Source organism: Epargyreus clarus, unplaced genomic scaffold (genome assembly GCF_041222505.1).
Source record: "Epargyreus clarus isolate Ecla_fem2 unplaced genomic scaffold, WU_Ecla_fem_2.2 ptg000007l, whole genome shotgun sequence".
Classification (NCBI taxonomy): Eukaryota; Metazoa; Arthropoda; class Insecta; order Lepidoptera; family Hesperiidae; genus Epargyreus; species Epargyreus clarus.
In genome coordinates, this window is record NW_027332215.1 from 4767758 (window position 1) to 4784779 (window position 17022).

The window sequence follows — 17022 nt, forward strand, 5'->3', positions numbered from 1 at the left end:
AGATACAGCATGTTCATCATTCTCATTTTCCTACCATTTGTTATTTTATAATTTATTTTTAAGCATACAGCCAGATGAATATAATGTATGGCCAGAGCTATCTTTAGGATGAAAGATAATATAAATTTTCTTCTTTCATTTTCAAAAGGTATCTGTAACGTGGTAACACGTGTAACGCAAAAATGTAGCGTAGACGCGGAACTGTCAAAATATTGGCAGATCTTCAAAATCAAACGATGCGGAATTGCATTATGTATCCATATGTTTACTTTACGCATGTTACGTACATATGTATTAATTATAATTATTAATTGCACGTATTTTTTTCACTGTTATTTTTTTTTCAAGGCATTAAAGGTGTTCATGATTGACTTTTAAATATTACGGTGATCACTGTATTGTATTCTTAAATAAATCAGCTTTATGATTATTAATAATTTACATTAAGTAATTACAAAAGTCGGATAAAAATATTCGTTAATAAAATAATTGTCATTTTTCCAATAACATGCTATTGTATATTTATTTATTTTTAATTCTGTAAAACGCCATACTTATTGATTGTAATATCAGCGCCAAATATTGAATTCAAATATAGAACAGTACAATTCTAACCAACCAATCCATACCAATCGGTTAAAAGTCTCATATTGGATAGGTGTATTCGGACATGCCAGTTGAAGTTGAAGGTCAATCGATTGGACTATTTTGGTTAGGTACCGCCGATACTCTTTACTTTCGACAGCTTCTGATTTTCTATTTAGTTTTTTTAGCTTAAGTTTCGAACCGTGAATCCCAAAAATAGATAAATCTTATACCTACAGTCAAGAAATACTAAGATGTTTGGTGAATTTAAACAAGATGTTATAAAGCTATACCTATAAATAATGAGACAATTAATGTTATCAGGAAATAATTAGTAATCGTGCCAATGCACTTTTTGAATGGCGTGCGTAATTAATTTAAATAATTTAATCTTTATTTAGTACCTATATTTTGTTTTAAGACACCACTATAAGTAGTACTCACTACGATAAAAAATCTATAATCGTTAGATTAACTTATGTTATCAGGAAGTGGAATATCAATAATTTGCGTATATTTTTGCATTTGTTTACACGCGTTGTTGTATGTTTGTATTGAATGCCTCGCAAATCATCTACATAACATGCTAATCGGTCCCACCGTAGTTATAAATAGAGAACTAGTGACGGACACTAGTTACAATAGTGTATAGATAATCTATACATCTGCATGACGTGTTTCATTGAAAATTGCCATCAAAAGTGACTCTCGTTCTCATAGATTAATAAAGATTACTCGCTCCTAACAAGAAAATGTAACCTTTTGACATTGAGTTATAATGTACTAGTACATTATAACATTTATAACTCTATGCCTTTTGACAATTGTCGCTGTCAATTATTTTCGTGTTTGAAAAATATAAAGTCTCTTAATGACTTCCTTCAATTACAAGGCGGTGAAATATCTATACTTATCTATGCTCGTTCTATATAATGTGTGAGTGAATCACATTACACTATTTGGATAATAATAGGTTTAGTTAGAAAAAGTTAAAGATCTTTTCGTTGAAAAATAACTTAAAAACGAATAAAAGCGATTCTTGTTATAAGTAATAACGTTTCACCAAAATGGAGCTGAACACAAACAAATTTAACACTCTAATACTACAAATACTTGTTTGCTACACAAACATTCCCGCATATTCCCATCGGGAATTCTATCCCGGCGCAATTGCATATCAGGAACTTTAGTGAGATTTACTCATACATTTTGTATGAGTAAATCTCACTAAAGTAGAGTAAAATACATATTTACTCTGTATCTAAAAATGTGCTCAAAATGGCAGTTCAAAATCAAAATACTTTTTCAAACTTTACGGAATTGTTTTTGAATATCGGTGACCTACCACCGCTTTATGGAGAAGAATCGAAAAATCTTAATAATACACATTTTATCCTATACGTTTCGATTACAATATGGGCTTGTACAGTTTTTAGGAAATAATAGTAATAAATAGTTAAGCATAGCATAGCAGTGATAGCCTCGTGGTTGAAACTCAGCCTCTCGATCGAGGGATCCGAGGTTCGCCCAAGCACACCTCAGATTTTTCAAAGTTTGCGTATTAGAAATTAATTGTGACTTGCTTTTACCGTGCACCGTACCGTACCGTGCTAATATCGCGAGGAAACCCGCATACTTAAGAGATCTTAAAAAAAAGAAGTTCTCATAGGTGTGTAAAGAGTTAGAGACGACCAATACGCACTTGGCCAGCGCGGTGGATTAGGGCTTAATCCTTTTTATTCTAAGAAGAGACAAGTGCCCAACAGTGGGACAGTAATGGATGGACGACGCATTAAACATAAAAGGGTTTAGACAACGATAATCTAAAATGCATATGGACACTGAAAACGTAACCAAAAGTTATTCGTCCTAACTCTCATAATTCTTTCTATTGATTTGTGAAATCTAACATGACTACTGATTAGTGATAATATATTATCATAATTTTATTGCATTATCAAAAGTAGTTTATCTAACACGTGTAAAAATGCTTTGTGAACACCGAAATGATAAAAATCTTTTCAGATAAGGGTACTTTCGATTAAGTAGTTATTAGGTTTTTAGGTCATTAAAATATAGATAGTTAATTGTATCAGGCGTTACTTTGCGGAAATCCATGCTTTTAAGTTAAGATTAAAACTACTTCGCAACAATCCGCTACAAATATGTATGATGGTATATATTTTACATACTGCATGGTTTAAAATATATACCATCATACATATTTGTAGCGGATTGTTGCGAAGTAAGTTTTAATCTTAACTTAATTAAAATATAGCTTTTCCGTGTCCTATTACTTAGTAATTAATTGTAATGGGCATGATGACAGTATTAAAAAATCGAAGAATAAATGATTTATTTAAAAACAATATGTTGCAAGCATCTTTAAAAATAGCCCAGTTTTAATAAAAACTTTAGGATTCATTATATTTTCAATAAAATAAAAATTTAAAATAATGCAGTCGGCCATCTTGTCTAAAACGCTAATCGGGGCGAAAAGACGTCATTTTTTTTGGCGTGTCACCGCATTGCTTGAACTTTTCTATGGGATATTAAGGCGTGACGTCACTCGCGGACGCCTTGACACCCGTGAGCGTTTTCGCGCTCAATTCAAAATTTGTTGTAAAAATGCTAATATTTCCTTTAATACTGAATTTATTGCCGAAATAATACGATTGTTGGAATCAGTAAACATGTACCTACATTGTAGAAGGGGACTTCAAAACTTGTCATCATGCCCATTGCGCGTAGCGACGCGGTTTTGTGCTTTAAACTTTGAAAAATAAGAACGCTTGCTACACTTACAGCCCCACACTAGGATTCCGTCGTGGGTACTATGACAAACACACAAAGACAAATACACAACATTCAGACCCAAAACATATAATCATATTCATCATTCAGACATCTATCGTGACTTCACCTAATTCAATTCACCCTTCGTGAATTGACTTCAGAGACCACCTCATTATCCATGGACATCTGTAATCAATCCTAGAGGTCACAGTCTACCTTCGAGGATTAAGTTGGAACTACTCACATACATGTACCTGCCTTAAAACACCTTTGAAATGAAAACAGCAGCTTCGTTGGAAATAGATGTGATGTGCAGGTGGCACAACAAAAATCAATCAAAAACCATTATCTAGTTAAAAAAAATCCGGAAAGTTGAGAAAACTGTTTTCATTAATCACAATTCAAAACCAAGAATAAAAATAAATATCCATCCGAGCACTGCAGCGGAAATGGAAAAGACATCAACATACGGTCCACTTTATCCATATTTCAATTATCTTCCGAAAAATTCCGTTCACACTTTACTATTTGAGGACGGCCAATTTGCTTTAGCTGAGCGATTAATTCTAAACTGCTCGTTTCGTAATTAATACAGTTTAACGTTTAGACAGACTAGCTTTTACTCGCGGCTTCTCTCGCAGTAGTTTTTATCTTATCCCGCTGGAACGGCACTTTTTTCGGGATATAAGTTACCTGATGTCCTTTTGTGAATCCCCGACATGTATTATCATTTCATTACAATCAGTTACGTAGTTAAGACGTGGAAGGGTAAGCAGTATGAAAGTGTAGGCAATAAAGCGAAAAACGCCGAAAAATAGCGGTTTCTTATAAAGGGAGCCCCGTTTATACAATTATTCCTTTTAATTCATAGTTTTTGTTGTTATAGCGGCCACCATTGTAAGTATTCTGTAATTTTAATATCCCTGTGACAGACGGACAGACAGCGGAGTTTTAGTAATAGATTTCCGTTTTACCCTTTGGATACGGAACCCTAAAATTGGCATTAACTAAGTTAATATACCTCTAACAAAAACGCAGATCTAATTCAATCCGTAACAGTGTGATAAAAACAGTTGTAAATCTCAGAGTATTTGTAATAAAGCTAATGCTCTTAGATCGACTGGGAATGCTCAGTTAAATTTCAATCTAGATAAAGCGCTCACTGCAGAGACTAGGCAGTATTTAGCCATTTGGTGATATCACTTGCGATGAATAATGTTTTGTATTTATTTAAAGGTAAAGTTATTTATGGTTATGTTGTCACCACATTTCTTTGCAATAATGTTACCATTACCACCTTATAGCAGAATGGTAGTGACGTAGGGTGGACGAGGGGTTATATACTATAGTTTATACTTTTCAAGAATATTAAGACATCAATATAAATAAATAAACGCTTTCTACACTCACAGCCCCACACTAGGATTCCCTGTGTCGTGGGTGCCATGAACACACATATAGACAAATACACAAACACCCAGACCCAGAAACAGAAATCTATATTCATCATTTAGATATCTGTCTGGCCGGGGATCGAACCAGGGACACATTGCGCGTCAGACCGGCATGGTGACCGCTCCGCCACGCGGGTCGTCTATATAAGACTCATAATATTTGATGATGAAGGTAATATTAATTTGAAGGTAATATTAATTTGATGACAATTATAAGGTAATCTGGAGGATTACTATGCTATCCTATTACAAGTTGAACTGCATAGTATTATACTCAGAATATCAGAAATCCTCAGAATCAGATATGATTCTGACCGCAACCCTCGGAAATTATTCGATGATTCGATGGATTGACTTGAAATATTTACTAAACATCTTATTGCTACATGAGAATGTCTTTCTGTATTTTTTATCTAGAAATTTCCACAGGAAATAGACGAAGTTACAAAGAATCTTGACCCAATTAATTAGTATGTGATATCTGCGCGTTATAGAGGAAATTGTTCAAAAAATATAATCCACTGAAGCACAAACTTATATTTACCGCTGTTGAATATTAATTACCAAAAGTCCTCGCTTATCCTAAGGACACTAAAAGAACTTTGCCATTGATATAATCAGAAATAGAATATCATAATAAATAAATATTTCCCTTAAAAGTATTTCGCACAAAGTCAGGAGAAAGCGAAATTAAGAAAACGATTAATTAATGATATTAACAAACAAAGCTCATAAAATATTTTTATATATGCAATATAATAATGCTTGTATTTGTAGTTCATAAAATTCCATTATTGAACATAATTGCTATTATATAGGTATAGCCGCCAAACTGCTAGTCCGCTCTGAAGTTGTTGAGAGCAGGTGTAGTCATACAATTTGCTATGGCAACGCGATTCATTTCTATATTCAGAGCGGACTAGCAATTTTACGACGACTATACATAATATTTGATCTATTAAAGATGAACAACGTTTTGACGATGCTTATACAAACAAGCTTGAAAAAATAGAAACTCAATTCTCTTTCAATCCGCCACTTGCGAAAGGCGTCGAAAAGCTTTTTGATTTTTAAATCAGGGATCACTTTGGCTTGGCGAATCAAAACGAGAAAAGTGAAAATATCAATGACAGTAAGCGGCTTACCGGCAGACATTTTGAAAGTAAATTGATTGAAATATTGAAGAATGGCTCAATTTATTTATTATTCATGTGAACCTTTTTCAAAAATTGTTTTGGGTAAGATGTGACAGATAAATTTAAGAGTGATGAGACCGCTTAGTATAAGGTAAACTACAGTACACAATGGCGGTTAACTATGGTTTTGTAGATCACGTAACGCCATGAACATCAGAGGGAACGTGAACTCTTGGTCCAAACTCCAAATTAACACCACATTTTTTTCATATAATATAGGAGTAGCAGACGAACATGCAATCTACCTATTGGGAAGTGACTACTGCCGCGAATGTACATCTGTAATCAACCCCTGATAGGCTTAGATTCCTACCTGAGATCTGCTTCAAATACGCTGCTATCCCTGTGGACTGAGCTGGAATGACTCGGAAAAGTATGTCTCTCTTCAAACCAGTATACAATAGCGCTTACCACTGTTTTTATTAGGTAGAATAGAAAGAGACAGTGAAACCACAAATGCAACCTGCAAAGTTATTATTAGTTCCATATTAGTATTATCTTAATAAAACAACACGGCGCTAACTCGCGAATTGCAACCACAAACGGTGACAGTGCTAAATCAAACGGCACACAGAATGTCGTGAATGGATAAATAGTTGCTTATATGACGGAAAATTAACGTGAAACCGGCTGTTTCCACTCTAAAGTGGACAGCGGTTATCTACACTAATATTATAAAGAGGAAATCTTTGTTTGTTTGTTTGGTTGTAATGAATAGGCTCAAAAACTACTGGACTGATTTTAAAAATTATTTCACCATTCGAAAGCTACATTATCTACGAGTAACATAGGCTATATTTTATATGAAGTATATTTGATAAATAGGTTTTGAGGCGGTACAAAGTTTGCCGGGTCAGCTAGTACTATATATGTAATATGTATGTACTATATATGAATGTATGTTGGAGATTTTGTTAGAAATATTATTGTGATATATAATCTTGTTACATTGTACGAATCAGTGGACCAATAATATTGTAAAAGCACAATTAAACCGATGTATAGTGATGATCTAAGCATATTACTTCAATAATCTAATTGCCTAATTGCCCTCTTAATGAAGACCCGTTGCTCCCGCCGTCATATATTTTATACAATATAAAAGATCATTCGGCCAAAATCTGTTAAAGGCATTAAAGGTAGAACTGTGTTCCTGAGATATCACGCCTACCTTTTTTTTTGTTTACGAGGGGGAAACCTTCAAAAAGTTGCCAGTGTCGTGGGAGCGACACGGGGTTATGTGGTATTCTTACCGCACTAAAACCCCCCCGGTGGCCGTCCTCAGCGTTGCCAAGAGGTCTCTGGGATCTCCTACGGAACGCAACCGGAGTCCTCTGAACGCGTCGCCCCTTCGGGCTCCTCCTAGGAGAGCTTCAGGACTCACCACACCGTCTGGTGTTTACGATGGTATGCGACGACACATACCGCCGTCCTTCCCGGACTATGTGTGCTTAGTTAAGGTTACTTAAGGGTTGCCGTGCTGTACTATCAAGGTAGTAAGGGAAAGAAGCGAGGTCCGTTGACATTAACCTTAAATATGAGGAGTTCTACGTGAGGTCTTTCCTAATACATAGGTTGAATATAATATTCCTGCTGTTCACTTTGTACCGACTACGATACAACTGAACCTAAACCAAAAATAAATTTGAGGAGACTTTTGAAAAGCTATTAAACAGTTTTTTCGGAAGTAACGATACGCTTTACCATATAAAGTACGGTTCAGTTGTCATATGAGTGACATCGTTTACTCTTTGTGAAATTCGTAACAGACTACCGTAATTAAGAGCAGGAAATGTCCGAAAAATACGTGAAACTGTGAATTTGTTGTGCAAGTGTTTCAGATTTACAGATAATTATTAGACTGAATAAAAGTAGTTTTCGAAATTTGTTCCAGATTCTCACGTGCAATGTATTATTATTTATACGGAGCATTGTTAATATGTTAATGTTTCATATTAATGTAACAATACATTTTGGATATCAGGTTTTTGTATTGAAAACATATTTACCTATTAAGCTCGTGTATAGCTATCAAACAATAAGAAAATAAGTTGACAAGCAATATGAAAAAGGTACTGATCGCTACAATTAGTATGAGTTTTTATGTTTTTACAAAAATTACAGTTTTTTTATTTGTTTACGTGTTTCTCACACATTTCTAATCAGTTCTCATACAGTCCGCTAGTGGCGTTGGTTGGGTACTGAATGGTTTTGTCTACAGTATGCCTATAGTATAGTATAGTGTCACACGAATAGACATATATAAATATAGTACATACGAACAGTAGATACGCAGTACAAAGTCAAGAGTCTTGTATGACAAATAAATATAATGCGAAACCAGAGCTAGCTAGCTTTGCTAATATGTTATATTTGCACATTTGATGCTACTAACTGATGAGTTCTAACATCATGTGCGAAATGCATGTAGGTACGAGTACCTACTCGAACTGTTCTGTCTACTCGATTTATTCTCAGACATATAAAATCTTTAAAACAAAAATAGATCCGTCTTCATTATTTTGATGCAATTTTGATTTTATTTTGATTCATGCAACAACATAACAATTAAACATCTTCACACGGATTTTTATAAGAATTACTAGTTACTACTCATCTTTTACAATCATGTTACTTCCTTTTTAGTTGAACTTATAAGTAAGACAAAAATAACTAATTTAGAACGAAACGATGCCACGGACTTAGATTTTCAAGGGGACTCTATTTTACATTGGTGAAGATGTGAGGTTACAGTGACCTCACGTACCGTGGAGTACATGACGACATTCTCCTCCGGAAAACGGAAAATTTAAGTACGAGTGACGAATGTACCCGTAGTTCGAAAGGCCAGCAGTCGGGTCTATCCTTAGAAACATTCTTCAAGACGTCATACGTATCAAGAAATTTGATGTTGATATGTTCATGATACTTATTATAAATTTCTTGTACGTTTCATTCATTTGTTTTAAGCGTAAGTATGTTATGTTTTATCATATTGGAATGAAATATTGAAGACTCTTAACATTTGTATTCAAACTACATTTCTTTTGCTACTTATATAAAAACAAAAAAATCAGATTGAAAAGTAAAATAATGTAACCTATGTCACTGCCATAATTTAGAGAAATCCAACGACACGTCATATGTTATACCGTTAAGCCATTTGGGTTGTAGTGCGTAATGAAGAATGCGAATATATAGTTTCATAAATAAGTACATAATACAAGAGAAAAAATACCCATCGCAGTCAAAAAATGGGCACTTTATTTCCAGACAATAATTAAACCTGTAGTGGAGCGTATGTCCATATTCGCGAACAAATTGGCTTGATGCACGACCTGTTCCATACGGTGATGCATATTCATTAGCGAATACAGAAGTGGCCACTCTGTCTAAAGTGGTCGCCGGTCAACCGAAAACTGGTTAAAATAACACATTTCGTATTAAAACATTGCAGGTTAAACGGCTCCATTTATTAAGCGAGCTGGGATAACTAGTGGTTTGGAATTCAACATATCAAAGTGAAAATTTTCGCTTTACATAACATAAATGTTCGTAACAATTAAACTAATCAAGTGTTTTATATAAAACTAGCTGAACCGGCAAACTTTGTACCGTCTCAAAATCTATTTATCAAATATATTTCATATAAAATATAGCCTATGTTTCTCGTAGATAATGTAGCTTTCGAATGGTGAAATAATTTTTAAAATCGGTCTAGTAGTTTTTGAGCCTATTCATTACAACCAAACAAACAAACAAAGGTTTCCTCTTTATAATATTAGTGTGGATAAACTACTTTATATGAACTTTAACATTATAATTTTTACAGTATTCTAAAAATAACTAAAATTATAATTAAATTGAAATTAAATAAGATCGATTTTTTTTTAGGACTTGTTTTAACGATAAAAGAAAACATCGTGAAAGTTTTTTGCTACGAGTCAGAGATTTTATTGTGTCGTTATAGTTTTTGTTTCTGTATATTACATAATTACTACTAGTTCTGTTAGTACGTTTAATATTTAGCCGACAGCCTAGCCTTGCCCGCGCTGTAGTCTCACAAATCTCAGGAGAACACAACGAAATTGAGATGCGCATATAAAAACAATGTATCTTTGTGTTACAAGTTCTTTGAGGTCAATTAATTTAGGGCGCTTTCATTTATATATGTCCTTCATACTTAACACTATTACTTTTTTCCATTTACGATTCCCAGAGGACTGAACAACTACCGAACCCACCTAGGTCATCACCTGACGACGCTCTAGAATATGATAGTACATTTTTTTATAATATCGGAGTAGCAGATGCATTCCACCTGATGGTAAGCGGCTAATGCTGCTCATAGACATCAGTAATTAACCCCAGATAGGATATTCCTACCTGATTTCGACCACAGATGCGCCGCTACTCCTGAGGACTAAGCTGGAACGCCTCGGAAAAGTATGTCTCCCGTACCACACTCTTCAAACCATAACACAGCTGCGTTTAATACTGCTGTTATGAGGCAGAAATAAGTGTGTCGGTGGTGGGGTCGTCTAACCACAAAGGGTTCTACAACAAAACAGATATCACCATATTAGTGATAATCATGATAATATTAAAAGTTACATAACGAACACAAAATATTAGTTTACCAAGCAGTTATAAATACTAAATTGCTATTCCCTTATAATTGTACCTAATATCTATTTTCCTCATTCCATGATCACGACTTGGCAGCGATTGGACCTATATTTTGAACGGAATGAACGTTTCCATCGTTGCATAAATAAATAAGGAGATTCAAATACGTCATTTGTATCTAAGAATATCTGTTATTCAGATGTGAAGGGTTTAATGTATATCTTAATGCGCTATACTATAACAGCGTCGGGATGGGTTCAGAGGAACTTCTCATACTAATACTTTACATATAAGAATATAAGGGGGGAATTCCTTGCCATATTCTTGACGATCTTTTTTTGCCAATCCATCTATAGGTATCAGGAAGGGAAAGCTATGCTAATGTAAGTAGGTAAAGGTACATATTTTCAATGGCCCGTGCAAGCAAAGGGCCCAGCCACAGGCATATATCATTGTACGGCCTCTGCTACCCTCCCTACAATTTCCCAGCAAATAAATATGTTACGCTGCATACTATTTTTAAATAGGACTCAAATTTAATAAACATTATACCTGCGTAATTATGATTATCTAACATTTATGGACCTTTTTTATGATTTTATATAAATACTAGCTGACCCGGCAAAAGTTGTGTTGCCTTATAGATAAAAAATGATAAGGGTGAACAACCCTTATCACTTAGGGGTATGAAAAAAAGATAGTAGCCGATTCTCAAACCTACTGAATATGCATATAAATTTGGTGAAAATCGGTAAAGCCGTTTCAGAGGAGTACGGTAACTAACATTGTGACATGAGAATTGTATATATAAGATAGTATTTTTATTATTTGACCTGCGGTATAAATATACTGTTCACCTCAATGCAGATTCTGTATTACGTAAATTCATTAATATCAGTCAATTTGACATTGACCTCAAATAATAAACTTACGATAATTTGTGACGAAGTAAGCATTGGGTCTAGGCTAGAAAAGTAGGTATATCTCCTTTACCACACCGTTCAAACCAGAATAGAGCAGCGTTAACACTGCTGTTATTAGGCAGAAATATTGTCCTGCCATAAGAAGACCTCTACAACCCCGCCTATGATAAGCATTTGTATTTCAAGTTGGAACCAACTCACTTAATTTTTCTTTGAAATCAGTACTTAGGGTATGGGTACTAAGGGTAAGGATTTCTATGAGTATGAGTTATTACGTTTTTACAAAAAAGGCTGTTTTTTTATTTGTTTACGTATTTGCCCATACATTTCCAATCAGCACCCCTAGCGGACTGTATCAGAGCTAATTACGTAAAAACTCATAATAAGAGTTCAGCCACAGTATAAGGATATAGTGGTTCAGCTGTTTCATAGATTAGCGCAAACGAACACAGCGGCCCGTGATTTATAAATATTAAGATGTGTTTAGGTCAACCGGCTCGCGCAAATGTTTTCCTTCATTTACCGCAGGTTTATGCAACGTATAACCAGTTGGCTATTGGCCCTAATGACGCTTAAATGTAGGTAGTTGGGTACCTACTACATAAATAGTAAACACTGAAGCCGAGTAACTTAGGCCGGCCATACACGAGCAGCTCGGAGCAGCCAGTATCGAATGCTTCAAGCTGCGACTGCATAGTGAACTTCAGGCTGGCAGTTACCTCGTTATCAACATACACGGACCGCTCTTGCAGTCAGAGTCAACAGCTTGAAGCTGCTATTGATAACTCATTGAGCAGTTAAGCTGACTGCTCGAGGAATTCGTGCAGGCAGGAAGCGTGCGCAACGAGGAATGAAGAGCGCGGGCTGAGGTAACTGCCCGAGAGCAGTCGACATCTCGAGCAGTCAGTGTATTGTTGTATTGTTTATAAAGTGCTGCTCGAGCAGTCCATATATGGCCAGCCTTTGCTTGAGTAACGATAACAGTGATTTAACGTTTGTTTATAACAACTTTAGTCAAACGATTATTGTTTTTTAGGGTTCCGTACCCAAAGGGTAAAAACTGAACCCTATTACTAAGACTCCGCTGTCTGTCCGTCTGTCCGTCTGTCACAGGGCTCTATCTCCTGAACCGTAATAGATTTGATTTTTACAGAGTATGTATAATGGTTGCTGCTATAACAACAAATACTTAAAATAAAATAAAGTTGAAAATAAATGGGGCTTGCCATAAAAGAAACCCCTATTTCTCTACGTGTCTCGCTTTATCTATTGAACCGTAATACTCGTTAGACAGTTAAAATTATCACAATGTATTTACTTCAGTGGCTGATATAATAACAAATACTAAAAAGAAAAAATATGTAAATGTTGGTGGTACGGATCCCACCATGTGCGTGTTCAACTTGCACTTGGCCAATTATTGTTATGTTGAGAACACGCTTTGTTCAAACGTAGCCTTAATGCCTAAGCACAAAATAAACACTATTTTGTGTCCTAATTAACCAGCTTAACTCATACCACATCGCAGGGACAAAAAGTGAGCAACCACTGATTAAGCTGCTTACAACAGTAAGTAGTATAAATAAAGTGGTATTACACAAAGCAGTGTTGTAGATAGTGTATTTCGCTGTGTCGCCTGTAACTGTAATACGATGTCGCTACCATCCATAGTTGATTCGCATGGCAATTGTTATCCGTGTGAATGAAACTAAGCATTTTATATAAATTTGTGCCCATTGAAGCAGTTATTGTTGTTGCATCGTTATCGTAAATATGAATAGGCAGGTAAAATCAGTATTGCGTGCCTAAGATTCGAATACCATTACAATGCCATTTAACCCTTTAGGGGTTTTCCTCCCTATAGTCGCATCAACGATGTATCGAAATTTTTATAAAGTCTATCCTAAAATATTGATACTTTTTATAGAAAAAAAAACCTTTTAATAATTGACTTAGATTTTAGACAATATTACAACTAAGTCGACAATAAAGTTCTTCTACTCGCATATTTTGAGTTGTTGTTATACGTATAGTCAAAATCGCGCTGAAATGTTCGATATTACTTGTACCTATGTCAATATTTTAAATTAAACCATCGATTTTTATTTCAATAATATCAATACAATAACGAGTTGGCGTTATAAAGGATATGGTCTGACAGTATATCCATGTCATAGTTGTATGTACTAGCGATAAATTGATAACGTTTGTCCGCACTTGTACTGCAGTGCCACCTTGAGGCATTGAACCGCGTGCAGTACCCAGCAATGCAGATTGCAGTGCCGTTAATGCAGAGGAAAGTGATAAAACTACTATATACTACTAGACGAATACATATAGGACTACAAATAAATTTTCGCTGCTTAAGAAAGGAGCTACACAAGATTTAGATAGACACTAACAGATGAAAGACATCAAAATGGAAGGCCATTTATAGGCGTATCCTTAAAGTATTGTCAACATCGTGAAAGCATCATAGAGTTTTTTTTATATCTGAAAATGTAATTGAACTTTTAGCTGAGAAGAGTGGTGTCTAGTTACCGAATATTTAATTATACTTAGAAATATAAGATACTTTATAAATACACGGACGAATAGACCAGGTTCCTGGTTCACCAGTGTCAAACCCAGAACCGTCTATGTAATAGGCCGGTGAGACTACTCTATCACACCTATTGGTTTGAATATTGGTTATGATATAAAAAATCAGCATCGAATAAGGAACGAATAAAAATTTTCTATAAAAGTGCTCTAAAAGCACACTCTCCAAAAGTAAAAAGATGCAATAAATCGCAAGAGACTAAGCTATCAAAAGATTTTTACTAAAGTACCTACTTACGACTCCATCGGAAAGGAACTTCGATGGTCCATATTAAATAGATATTGGTCGTTAAAAAGTAGCTTTTATACCACCGTCAATGAAAAGTCGGTGCGATTTTTAAGGTTCACATTTTAAAACGAGCGTCCCCGCGCGGTTTTGTCCCCGAGCACTCTGGTAGATTGATTTTTGCCTTTAAACTAAAACATTTTTCGTGATCTGAAGTGATATTAGTGAATATAATGGTGATTATATCTCTCACTTTATTACGTCTCAAAGTCCCGTAATCGGATCGAAATTTCGTATGTGAATTGTGAACACTGAATATATTTGACATTCAGGTCAAAAAATCAATTTTTCAAATAACCCTTTTCAACAATTCCAAGAAAAGAACGGGGTTTAACGACTCGCGATTGTGCAAACAACCGTACGACCGGTTATAATGTCAGTTATTTCGGATTCACATATGGACAGCCATTTTTATTTATTCGAGTGAATATAGAACAGGGGAATGGACTCTCCGAACATATTTTTCGGATAGGTCTTATCCCTGGCATGGTGCCAGTGTGGGATTTTACGCCTTTGCCATAATTGAATCCAAATTTCGAAAACGGGTAAGTTTATTCTATTGACGTTTATATAAATGAAGTTTTAACTAATTCGGTAGCCAAACTGTATAAATGTATGGCGGATGACTGTCTTGAGGCATCCGTTAAGTAATTTAAGTAGACGCAAACTTAATTGCATAATTGTGTGGTAAATGGTTGTGTTGTCGCTTTTAATAGCACCACTCCATCCATTCCTAGGAATATTGAATGAGAGGCGGCTTACATAAAGGAGATCACCAACACGCAAAACCACGCGATGGCTCCAGAACGTTCAATCGGCTATCATCGAAATGAATTCTGATTGATCAATTGATGATAATTGCACGATCAATCAGTCCTCATGATTAGCAAACACTACGCAATCCCGCCTTATATACTATTTTGAATTTGCGTTCGTTTTTTAATAAAAACGTAAGTAAGTAAGTAGTACCTAAGTAGGTAGTTATTATAAATTAGTTATTCGTATATAACCTAGATATTCATGCAGGCGAAAATTATATTTTCATCCCAGGGAATATGCAGGCCCCTTATCTTAAGTAGAGTTAAAATCGATTCCGCCATTACCACGATTAGCTCGCACGTACGGGCAAACTAAAAATAAAACATGTTTTATATACTGGTGAGGCTATTGCAACGTTCTTGCCTTAAAAGGTGGTAGAACCCTTTGTGGTTCGACTCCGGCGGCACCACCGCCACACCTATTTTTACCTAATAACAGCAGTGTTAGGCGCTGCTGTGTTCCGGTTTGAAGGGTGTGGTAAGGGAGACAGACTTTTCCGAGGCGTTCCAGCTTAGTCCTCAGGGGTAGTGGCGCATCTGTGGCCGACCTCAGGTAGGAATATCTAATCATATCTGGGGTTGATTACAGATGTATATGGGCAGCAGTAGCTACTTACCATCAGGTGGAGTGTATGCTCGTCTGCTACTCCGATATTATAAAAAAAAACATACGAACACGCACTGCGGTTGGCTTTCAGCTTAATTTTATTTCAGTATCAGCATGGATTTCTGGCGAACAGCATGTGTTGTGGCGTTAGTTTTATCACTCGCCCATCGAAAATTAATAAAAAACCGACTGCGTTTAAACGCTATGTGTGCACACCCTACTTTTACTATAGGGCACAAAAAAACGCGCGAACGAAGTGTAACAATTTACGTTTGTTAAACAGTCACTGAAAAGAGTCACTAGTGCGTGCACTTGTATAGAAAGAGACAAGTTACATTTTTTTGCTGTTTCATACTTGCGGTTAAACGCGCGCGTTTAGTGCGTAACCTTAGCCTTTCATAATAAATTGTGTCTTACCCATAGATATAAGATGACAAAAAAATTCTAAGTCAATGGCCAATTTTTACCCTTTGCGTAAGGAACGCTAATAAGCTTACACTAGAAGATAATCTTAAAGCGCGCGTTGTAGACTACATATAAAAGCAACAAAAAGCAAGTAACTGTAACATCATCATCATCAACCCATTAACGTCCCACTGGACACTGGTCTTATCTCAGAATGAGAAGGATTAGGCCATAGTCCATCACGCTGGCCAAGTGCGAATTGATAGACTTCACATACCTTAGAGATTTTTTTTTATAAATCTCATGTATGCAGATTTCCTCACGATGTTTCCTTCACCGTTTAGCAAGTGACAATTATTTCTAATACGCACATAGCTTTGAATAATCAGAGGTGCCTGGGATTTGAACCTCGGACCCCTCATCCAGAGGCCGAGTTTCTTAACCACTAGACTATCACTGACTTTTTTTATTTTAATACTGTAACTGTAACATAAAAAAGGTTATAATCGTGTCGTGTATTATTATGCGCTCTTTAACTTGATATGCAAAGTGAGCGAGTGTTACGTAATTACGTTGTCCGAGGTCGCGCTTGGAATTTAATTCTGCGCCTAATAAATGAGAATGCTTTATAAATTGACATTTTGATTCTACGCTTTTTACATTTGTCATGTTGTACATATGATACATATATTATGTTATATTTATCTATTATTATTATTATT

At 35.4% G+C, this 17022-nt stretch overlaps 1 protein-coding gene across 3 annotated transcripts in view; it reads right to left on the reverse strand.

Moving 5' to 3' along the window:
- Window positions 1–17022, reverse strand: part of LOC140743269 (glutamine synthetase 2 cytoplasmic) — an 87810-nt gene that overhangs the window by 29679 nt on the left and 41109 nt on the right. The gene's annotated exons all lie outside the window — the stretch shown is intronic.